Source organism: Pinus tabuliformis, chromosome 5_2 (genome assembly GCF_031772625.1).
Source record: "Pinus tabuliformis cultivar Carrire ecotype Pingquan chromosome 5_2, CPIR1, whole genome shotgun sequence".
NCBI lineage: Eukaryota > Viridiplantae > Streptophyta > Pinopsida > Pinales > Pinaceae > Pinus > Pinus tabuliformis.
The window spans coordinates 321281494-321289284 of record NC_142306.1 but is presented as its reverse complement, the minus strand read 5'-3'; the positions used below and the strand labels follow the sequence as shown (position 1 = coordinate 321289284).

At 33.9% G+C, this 7791-nt stretch overlaps 1 long non-coding RNA gene across 1 annotated transcript; it reads right to left on the bottom strand.

The window, feature by feature from the left end:
* Positions 1 to 334: 334 nt before the first annotated feature.
* Positions 335 to 5772, bottom strand: LOC149158796 (uncharacterized). Its single transcript, XR_016261083.1, has 3 exons — positions 5649 to 5772; positions 2595 to 2738; positions 335 to 2466 (listed from the first exon to the last, which is right to left on the bottom strand). It is a non-coding gene; the product is annotated as an uncharacterized LOC149158796 (long non-coding RNA).
* Positions 5773 to 7791: the final 2019 nt, after the last annotated feature.

Here is a 7791-nt window from a genome sequence, read left to right as displayed (position 1 = left end):
AGTTATTAAACTATGGAAAGAAAATACAAAACATGTAAAGGAAAACTAATCTATTGTGTGCTCTGATTCTCCAGCACCAATTGGAAAATAGGACTATTTTCTTGGAATATTTTGTTAAGCATAGATTACACAGTTTAACCGGTTGAACACACTTGCATGAATTAAACTTACATGAATGGGAAATCTAAACTATCAAACTTGAAAGCAATAAAATGACATACTTGAATGAAATCAAAGCAAAACTACAAAACAAAATCTACTATACCTTACATTCTAATATGTTCCATGACATCTACTTCACATCTCCTTCCATGTTAAGAACATCAAAGCTTTATTCAAATTCTTCAAAATTACAAAGTACAACAAAGCTCTCCAAAGCTTTTCAAAACTACAAAAAAAAAAAAAAAACTACCAAATGAAGGAGAGAGATCTCCTATTTATACAAAAAGATGAGAAGTCATCTCATTAATGAGAGTCCATGAATCTCTCCCTCTACCTCTAGAGTCCTAACCAAAATAGGAAATGATAAGAAGACATGTGTCTTATCCTTAGTCTTAAAAAAAATACTAAGGATAAGACACATGTCTTCTTAGAGTTTCAATACAAATAGGAAATGTGACACATATCCTCATGATCCAATGATCATCTCCACTCAAATTCGAATTTGGCCTTAGGGTGCCACATAAAGGTCTTCTAGAAGCCTCCTTTTGACCTACACATGTCAACAATCTCAACCCACTTGTTAGGTATAAGCATATGCACATTATTTTCTAATTTTTAACCACAAAATTCACTTAAAAAGACTAAAAATTAATAAAGTTTGGAAAAACATAAACGTGACCCAATGATAATGAAAGTGAGATGAATGTAGTGACATGGTAGTAAAATGAAGGTGAAATGGAGGTGATATAATGGACATAATAGTGAAAGTGTAATGGAAATGAATGACAATTTCAAGACCCAACATACCCCTCAACTAAAGCTATTGCATGTCCTCATGCAATATATATTACATTAATTCTTTTGATCCTTGAACTTTGGCTTAACTTTGCATGATATCATTTGATAGCTTCATACTTCTGCAAAGTATTTTACTTGAATTGCAACATGGTTGGTTCTTGTGTTACAACCATATTTTGTTGTTGCATTCTATTTTGATCTTTGAACTTTGCATAATGATATTTTGATTATTGTTGCAAAGTATATCTTTATTGGATTGCATGATAGTTGGTTCTTGTGTGACAACTATGATTGTGTTTGTATCCAATTATCCTTTAAGACCTTTGAAAAGCCATTGTATGCTCATAATAATAATGTAATAGTTAATATATTTTGGAAGTATGTAGGCTTCTGATTATGATATGAACATGGTAAGATATTAATATGAATTTATTCCCCCCCCCCAACTGATGGTATTGGCAATTTTATGAAATGAGGAAGAGAAATGTTTTTCCAACAATTATCATTCTAGCTTCTTATGGAATTCTATGGTCAAAAGTTAGAAAATAACGTACCTTAACTTACCCTTTGAAATGGATGAGTTGTATGTGTGGTGGCTACAAAATTCTGATCATAATATTCTTCAAGTGGCTGGACAAAAAGAGTCATGGATAAAAGAGTCAAGATGACTTTTTATTGCTTCTACTAGAACTTGTTGAATCTACTGCTAAATAGTGTTGATCTGTTTTATATTTGCTCCAAAAATGCTGAAAATAATAGTCTTCATGTCTTCAAAACTCATTGGCACAATTCCTACTATGTGAAGAGATGTTCTAATGTCGAACATAGCAGGAAATTGTTGACTTAGTGGCCATTAATGAATGCCACTAGTCAACACGAGAACTCTCACCATTGATGACAATGGGAGTCAAGATGCCCAAACACATCTTGCTAAGTACGAATGAATTTGTCGATGTCGAGTCTCCTAGGAGATCCGATGAACAAGGGACATTAATGTATTCCCATTGTTCGTCGGCATGAGGACTTGCCATTAAGGCATGCAAGCCTCAAGATGTTTTTGCAAGGAATTTAGACTCAAAGGACTATGGACTCAATAATTTGCATTAAAGTAATGCTTATTTGCGAAATGAAAAGGATAGGAAAGGGAAGATGAAAATGGAAGATGGCAATGGAAAGTAGAAATGGCAATGGGCAATAAGCATGTGACTGAGCCTCTTGCTTTTATTTGTGGGTTATGAGTGGACAAAAAGTAATGGAAAGTGTATGTAAATGTAAATGGAAAATATGAAGGGAAATGAGGTGAATGGTTTATTATGAAGTATGGATGTAGTGGAAACAATAGTATCTGAAAGTTTTTCAAGTGTTTGGATCTGATTTTGCATTAACCTGTTTCTTCTTTGTTGCTGATCATCCTCTTATGAAACAAATTGGTCCCTTAGAGAGACACCATTCACTTATAGTCATTTGTCCATCCTCTTGGAACCTGCAAAAAAACTAATACTTTTTCTGCAATGGAATGTAAGATTATCAAAGGAGAAAGGTGATCAATCTCTCTAGTTATGATATTTACACACAAAACTAAAAATTCGTACTAATGAAACAAGTTCACAAAGGAAAACCAAAAGAATTTATACCTGCTTCAGAATTAGTGCCTCAAGTTAATTGTTGCATCTTTTCAGCAATTTATTTCATTATTTACTATTTCAAACTCTGATGATGGATTTTTCATTGTGTAGATCTCGTCGATATCTTTCCAACGATACTTGAATCATCGAAATCTGATTTCGTATGAGAAAGTTAGTTTGATTTAAACAATGAGGTTTTTCAGCTGCAAATTGATGTTTAGCTACGGAATTAGAACAAGTGCGGAATTGGAAAACAGCACAGTGAATAAAATATGACTTGATCAATGAATGAAAATAGAAAATGATTGTGTGGATGAAATATGGCAGAATGGAGATGAAAAGTGGATATGGAACTATGGAAAAAATGATGGATATGAGAATGAAATATGGAGGGTATATGAAGCAGGGAGGCCGTATGCATGGAAAAGGTGTGGAGGATTTATATTTTTCCATTTACGTTCAGCAGATAATGATTTTTCCTTTGCTGCTCATATAATGTCTGGTGGAGCCTTCCAACTGCAGAAGTGTCCATACTCCGAACAATAGATGAGGAAAAATATGGAGCACAAAGATCATCAAACAAGTACAGCTCCAAAAGAATGTTATGGATTTCAATCATGGCACTTCGCCACGTCTATCAATCGGCTGTGAAGAGCCGTATCCAACTGGTTCACGTCATGTAATTAACCGTTAAAACAGTGTAACAGTGAAGTGCGAGTTAAAGACGGGAGGTATTAAAGGCGGGAGACGTGGTGGAGTAAGATTGAATGCCAGGACACAATTGATTCCCAAATCGGAATTCCCCTCTCCAAGCACACCGAATTAAATCACAGCCTATTCATTAATTCAAATTCTGTTTTTCTTCACGCGGCATGCAAAAAGAGGCTTTAAAGAACCGAGAAATTATCCCAAATCACTGCGAATTTCTTAAAACCATTTCTGGGTTATCTAATTGACCCCGTCCCCTGAAAAACCCATGTTTTATTTTTTCCTAATTCGTCCTCATTTGGCTGGATCGTGTAGTTAGTTTTACATTTTTACTATTTTTTTTTTGTGAATCACTGCATTCGACTGTAAAATCGATTTCAGAGCAAAAATATTGTTTTCAGATGTAATCACAGCGTATGAACCAGTCAATTTTGGTGATCTTGTTCCATTATTGAAGTTCTATTTTAATGAGGAGGTCCGGATGGCTGCAATTTCAGGCATGCCAGAACTGCTCCGAGCTGGAAAATTGGCCATGGATAAAGGACAAGCACAGGGATGTAATGAGTCATATGTTAAGCAATTCTCAGACTATATTATTTCATCCCTTGCTGAAGCATTACATAAGGAACCGGAAACAGAGGTCCTTACGAATATGTTAAGCTCACTAAATGAATGCATTCAGATTTCAGGTTTGTTGCTTGAGCCTGGGCAGATTAAGAAAATGGTTGACGAATTCAAGCAGGTTATTATAGCTAGCATGAGCAAAAAACAAGAGCGCACTAAGAGATCAAGGTCTAAGGATTTTGATGCTGAGGAGGGCCGAGCAGTGGCTAAACAAAATGCAGTGTGTGACTGGAAGGAATACGGGTCGATGAATGACCTCTAGACAAGGAATGCAAATATTTACTACGTCCACCAGAACGTCAAGAAATGCAGAGATTGTTTTATTATGTGAAACGTGAGAAAATAAAATAAAATAAAATAAAATAATTTATTTATTTTGTTAATAAAATTACATATGTTATATTTTCAAAAATTAAAAATATACATATATATTTTACTAAACAAAATAATAACATTTATTTTATTTTTTTTATGTATTTTTTAAATTGCTTTGTTAATAAAATGATATGTTATACTTTCAAAAATTAAAAATATACATATATATATTTCATTAAACAAAACAATGATTTTTATTTTTTTTTAACATAAAAATTCTTTTTATGATCCTCCGGATCACACAAAGTGCAGGAGGAGAGCATACTCGAGAAATTATTGATTTTTCTTAGATGTAAGAAATAAGGTCTCCTAATTACACTTCCCCGGCAACAGCGCCAAAATGTCTAGTCAATTTAATGTCCTAAATTGCTCTACATAAATTATCAATCCAAGTATCGTAACTGATGAAGTGTGGTGCACTATATGTGCTTAGTTAACATTTCTCTTACTTCGTTGTTTTATATTTTGTGTTGTTTTTGGGGGTTTTGTTTCTCATGCTTAAGAAAATTAATCTAAGAAAGAAAAGTTATGCTTCTAGATGAAAATTTCTAAATGTTAATGGACAACGAAATCTAATGACTTTTAATGTTAAAATCTAATTTCTAAAGAAGGGAGAAAAGGAAATGAACATTACATAAAAACAAATTAAAACTTTGAATAGTTAAATTAATCTAAGCCGACAAAATGTCTATGAAATGAAAGCAAAAATGATAACAGCTAAATGAAGTGTTTTATCACTCTGCTATACAATTTTGGGAGAACTACCTCCTTGTGATAACATTTTGAGGGACTCCATACTTCATTGTTCTAAAACTGAAAATGAAATTTAAATGAAAGACTAAGAATGAAAGTGAAATTGCAACTAATCTACTATAACAGCTAAATGAAATGTTTTATCACTTTGCTATACAATTTTGTGAGAACTACCTCCTCGTGATAGCATTTGGAGGGATCCAATACTTCATTGTTCTAAGAAAAGTAAACATAAAAATGCAGAGAAAGACTCATTCATAAATGAAATACTTCACCACTTAGTGAACCAAGGGCTTTCGGAAATATTCACTTACAACATGAGTTATTAAACTATGGAAAGCAAATACAAAACATGTAAAGGAAAACTAATCTATGTGTGCTCTAATGCTCCAAGCACCAATTGGAAAATAGGAGGACTACTTTCTTAGACTATTTTGTTAAGCATAGATTATACAGTTAGATAAATATACAATCAATTGGTTGAACACACTTGCATGAATTAAACTTGCATGAATGGAAAATCTAAATTATCAAACTTGAAAGCAATAAAATGACATACTTGAATGAAATCAAAGCAAAACTACAAAACAAAATCTACTCTACCTTACATTCTAATATGCTCCATGACATCTACTTCACATCTCCTTCCATGTTGAGAACATCAAAGCTTTATTCAAATTCTTCAAAATTACAAAGTACAACAAAGCTCTCCAAAGCTTTCCAAAGCTACCAAAAAAAACTACCAAATGAAGGAGAGAGATCTCCTATTTATACAAAAAGATGAGAAGTCATCTCATTAATGAGAGTCCATGAATCTCTCCCTCTACCTCTAGAGTCCTAATCAAAATAGGAAATGATAAGACACATGTCTTCTTAGAGTTTCAATACAAATAGGAAATGTGGCACATATCTTCATGATCCCATGATCCTCTCCACTAAAATTCGAATTTTACCTTAGGGTGCCACATAAAGGTCTTCTAGAAGCCTCATTTTGACCTACACATGTCAACAATCTTAACCAACTTGTTAGGTATAAGCATATGCACATTATTTTCTAATTTTTAACCACAAATTCACTTAAAAAGGCTAAGAATTAATAAAGTTTGGAAAAACATAAATGTGACCCAATGATAATGAAAGTGATATGAATGTAGTGACATGGTAGTGAAATGAAGGTGAAATGGAGGTGATATAATGGACATAATAGTGAAAGTGTAATGGAAATGAATGACAATTTCAAGGCCCAACAATAATTAGTGGATTTGATCGCCACAAAGTGAGCTACCGTGCTCAATCTATCAATAGCGACCATGATTGCATCATGTTGTTTGGAGGTTAGGCAACCCTGTGATAAAATCCATAGAAATTACCTCCCATTTCCATTCTGGAATTGGAATAGGCTGCAATAGCCCTATTGGATGCTTGCATTCAGGCTTCACTTGTTGACATTCTAAGCATTTAGCCACCAAATCAGTGAATTCTTTCTTCAATTTTAGACAATAATAGAACTTTTTAATGGGCGTGAGGGTCTTTTGATACCATGGAATCTAGATTGCCTGAATAAGGCTTGACATGAAACTCTTTCATTATGAGTCTCTTTAATTCATCATTAGTTGGCAACATAGATTCTATTTTTGAACTTAATTAGGTCATCATCAATGAGGTGATATTCCTCATCCCCGCCATCTTGTAGCAACTTGTCTTTTATTTGCTGATATTTTTCATCATGTTGTCCTGCATTCTTGGCCCTTTCTACCAAGTCCATTTTGTAAGAGCTTATAGTTTTCAAGTGGTTCACTTGAATCCTCTTATTGAGGGCATCAATAACTTTTTTTTCCCTTGACTTTAATGTACTCTATTTCAAAGTCAAACTCACTGAGTATGGCCAGCCATCTAGCTTGTCTTTTGTTTAGCTTGGGTTGCTCAAACAAATACTTGAGCCCACTATGATCTTTCATAAGAGTAAATTTTTTGCTAAGGATGTAATGCCTCCACATTTTCAAAGCGTGAATGATAGCAGCCAACTCTATATCATGAGTCATATAATTTACCTCATGCTCATTCAATTTCCTTGACTCGTAGCTTACTACCTGTCCTTCCTCCATTAAGACTCTAGTGAGCCCTTCCTTGTAGGCATCTGTGCACACCACAATATCCTTGTCAGGATTTGCAATCCTCAAAATCACTTCATTTGTGATAAATTATTTCAATTTCTCAAAGCTTGTTGCACACTGCGTTGTCCACTCAATTTTTTTTCCTTTTCTCTACAAGGATGTGATAGGATGGCCTATTTTGGAGAAACTTTTAATAAATCTCCTGTAATAACCTACCAATCCCATGAATGATCATCCCTCATTCACGTTCTTTGGCGTTGGCCACTCCATTATGGCTTTGATCTTTTCAGGATCAACTGGTATCCCTTCTTTGGATACAATATGCCCTAAATAATGTATTTGTGACTGGAAAAAGTCACACTACTAAGCTTGGCATAGAGTGTGTGCTCCCTCAGTGATTGTAGCACTACATCCAAATGTTTTTCATGTTATTCTTCAGTCCTTCATTACATTAATATATCATCAACAAACACAATGATAAACTTGTCCAAATAAGGACATAACACATTTTTCATTAATCACATTAACGTGGTAGGGGAATTAGTAAGCCTAAATGGTACCACTACAAACTCATAGTTCTATATCTTGTCCTAAAAGCATTCTTATGAATGTCCTCCTCCTTAATCCTTACT